Genomic DNA, 3884 nt, shown 5'->3' with positions numbered 1-3884 from the left:
ATACCACTAATGTTTATAAAATAAAATAATATATAAAGTATTTAAAATAAATTAAAAATATGTAAAAGGATTAAAATTTTAAAAAAAATTGAAAACTTTAGGCTAATTAAAAATTTTTTTTAAAAATTTGGGCCAATTAGGAAAGCGCATAAAAATCGAGGGACTCACTGGGCAATTGGCCTAATCCCCAAAACGACACCGTTTCTCTTGAACTGATTTTAAAAGGGCGCTAGGATTAGATTGAAATAGATATAAAATGTCAGGGCTAAATTAAAATAAAGATGAAATGAAATTAAAAAAATTAGAAATACGTAAGGGTTAATTAGGCAATTTACCCATTTTTCAAAAACACGCTGATCCTCCCCGGGTAATTGGGTCAACGCGCCGATCCTGGTCTACAACGATGCCGTTTTGAAGCCCACCGTTCAGGCCAAAACGACACCGTTTACATATGGCTATATAAGTCAATTTTTTAACCTAAAAATCATTTTGAAACCCAGTTTTTAAAAAAAAACTCAGAGAAATCCTCTGTAGGAGGATTCGGGGTTAGCCTTGGAGCCTCGTCGGGCCTCTGTTCTCAGGCACCTACACGTCCACGCGCCACCGCGAGGGCCACCACGCACGGCGGTTGGAGGGTTAAAAACCCTCGTACTTTGGAGCAAAGTGTAGGTAAGCTCCTTCCTTTTAATATTTCAATAATTGATTTGCTAATAATGCTTCGTATTTTGTTAAAAAAACAATGGAATATGAAATATAAATCACCTTAAAACTGTTTGTATCCCTTATTGTATTCGTATGTCTGCTGTTTTTATTTTCTAAAAAAAATTCGGCCCCCCATGTACAGATTTGTGAAAAGACTTTTATAGCATTCTATGAATTGTTTACATTTAGAAAGAAATCATTGATTTCCTTTCTCCTATCTATTTTCCTTTTCTGCTATGTTCTCTTTCTCTTTTTGCAGGCAATCGAGCGAGGGAATCACGGTGGTGAGTGCTCTGGCCTCTGATTAGTGCGCTGATCACGGATCCTGGAATCACGACGCTGATGGGGCTGCTTGAACGGCATGAGTCAAAAGGTCAAGACGCTTGGGATGGCTTGAAGCTTCCAGAACTTCATTGCGGCGCTGAGTTCTCAGGAAACCCTAGGGTTTCCTTGTCTGTTTTTATAGCTTTGGGCCTCTTGGGCCCCGTGTAAACCTAGGTTAAGGTGTTGGGTCATTTTTGATGTGTAAATGGGTGTAACCGGGTACACGGGTAGTGCTTCTATATCGAACCAAAAACACTTGGGCTTTGTAATTAGACTTTCAAATGGACATTTTAAATAAATAAATACTTATTTATTTAATTCTTTTATTTTGTTTTCAGCCCAGTCAAATTTGGGTTACTACAGCTGCCCCTCTTTGCTTATTGCTGTGTGACGGGAATCGAGCAAAGATTTAGAAAGACCAAATTTGACCGGTCTTAACAAATCATGGTCTTTAATCTACTTCTTGTAAACTTATGACTGTCATGTTGATATCTTCGATCTGCTCTCCGCGGAACACAAAGACGCCAAATCTGCTTCTTCGATTTGTTCTCTGACAATACAGAGATGCCAAATCATCTTAGATTTGCTTCAGCGTAAGCACGCGAAAACCAAATCAGCTATGTCTTTGATTTGCTCCTTGTAAGCACAAGGATACCAAACCATCTTGGATTTGCTTCAGTCTAATCATCAGAAGGTTAGATCTGCTATGTGTCTGCCCTCTGTCGAATATGGAGACACCAAACTTCAATTTGTTCTCTGACAATACAGAGATTCCAAATGATCTTAAACTTGCTTCAGCGTAAGCACGTGAAAGCTGAATCAGCTATGATTTCGATTTGTTCCTTGTAAACACAGGGATGCCAAATAATATTGGATCTGCTTCAGTATAAACATCTGAAGGCCAGATCTGCTATGTATCTGCTCTCCGTCGAATATGGGGACGCTAAACTTCGATTTGTTCTTTGACAATACAGAGATGCCAAATCATCTTAGATTTGCTTCATCGTAAGCATGTGAAAGCCAAATCAGCTATGTCTTCGATTTGTTCCTTGTAAGCACAAGGATGCCAAACCATCTTGGATCTTGCTTCAGCCAAATCTGCTATGCTGTGGCCTATTACCCTACTGCTTAGGGATTAATGCGCGTCGTTTTTGATAACTTGTAGAATGATTATGCCTGATGATTAGGATGCCATGATCGAAGTGAGTCGAATGTTCCTAATTAAACATGTTATGATGCAAAATGTTGTGAATATGACCCCTATCCTAGACGTCACCACTCATTCCTTCATTTGTCTTTTCTCAAAGTATTATTCTTGCTCAGCCTGTAGGCCTGTACCCTTCCTCAAATGCTACGATCCACTGAGGATGTCTGTAAGATAATCTTTCCTTAGAATTGAATCGTTGGTCTTGTCCATTTTCCTTTTAGACTGGAAGAAAGAAATCCCTTGAGTTCCTTCATCCCTTACTTATGTGAATTTCTCGAACAATTGTCCTGTTTTAGTTTCTTGTATTATCTAGAAATTCCAGAGTAATGCGTAAAACTTCGTTTGTGAACATATTTAGCTCATCTATCATTATTTCAATGCAACATACTTGAAGAATAATGGAAGATAAATCTCTAAGAATAATTGGATTTGAATGAATTATCGAAAAGGATAGAAAAGAAATTAATCTAAAAGCCTATCTTTGAGAAGAAAAAGAATCTAAAGATAGAAAACAGGACAAAAGTTAGATGCCCTAGATATCGCCGCTTGAGCGCTTATACATCAACTTCATGAAGGCATGTGTTTAGAAGATTCAAAATACTCTGTCGATGCCCCAGTATGCAACGCTCTTCGTTCTTTGTTAAGTAAGATTATCGGATGCTTCAAAATTTGAGTCGCCTTTTCAGATTTTCAACTCAAAACCCTTTTGGTTACAAGGCACCCTTTGCTGGTTTTCACCTTGGCCTCTCCATTTTTCTCTTTTTCCTCTTCTCTCTTTTTTCTTTTTTTGTGTTTTTTTTATTTCCTGTTTTTTGTTTTCTTTTGATTTTCGAAACCTCAAAACGCCCTTCGTGGGTTTTCACCTTGGATTCTCTTCTCCTTTAGACAAAGTATTTTTTAACTGAGTCTGAGTTCACTAGGTTGGGTAAACTTTCCCATCCATTTCCGTTAAGATTAATGCACCACCAGAAAAAGCTTTCTTCACGACATACGGCCCCTCCCAATTCGGCATCCATTTCCCCCTAAAGTCTTTTTGAATAGGAAGGATCTTTTTCAGTATAAAATCTTCCTCGTGGAACTCTCTTGGTTGAACTTTCTTATCATAAGCTCGCATCATTCGCTTCTAATACATCTGACCATGTCGAATGGCTCTTAGCCTCTTTTCCTCAATCAAGTTCAACTGGTCATATCGGGATTGAACCCATTCAGCTTCATCTAACCTTATCTCCGTCAAAATTTGAAGAGAAGGTATTTCTACTTCAATAGGTAACACTGCTTCCATCCCATAAACTAACAAGAATGGGGTTGCCCCAATAGAGGTTCTGACAGATGTTCGATAGGCCAGGAGTGCAAACGGTAACTTCTTATGCCAATCTCTATAGGTCTCAGTCATCTTCCCCACTATTTTCTTAATGTTCTTGTTGGCGGCCTCCACTGCCCCATTCATTTTTGGACGATAGGGAGAAGAATTGTGATGCTTGATCTTGAACTGGTCGCAAACCTCTGCTATCATTTTATTGTTTAAGTTCAATGCATTGTCGGATATGATCTTCTCAGGTATTCCATACTGACAAATAATCTCCTTCTTCAAGAATTGACTCACAGCTAACTTAGTAACATTCGCATAAGAAGCGGCCTCTACCTATTTTGT

The sequence above is a fragment of the Gossypium hirsutum genome, chromosome A09 (assembly GCF_007990345.1).
Source record: "Gossypium hirsutum isolate 1008001.06 chromosome A09, Gossypium_hirsutum_v2.1, whole genome shotgun sequence".
Lineage (NCBI taxonomy): Eukaryota > Viridiplantae > Streptophyta > Magnoliopsida > Malvales > Malvaceae > Gossypium > Gossypium hirsutum.
The sequence above is the reverse complement of the archived record's forward strand: the minus strand, read 5'-3'. Positions refer to the sequence as shown.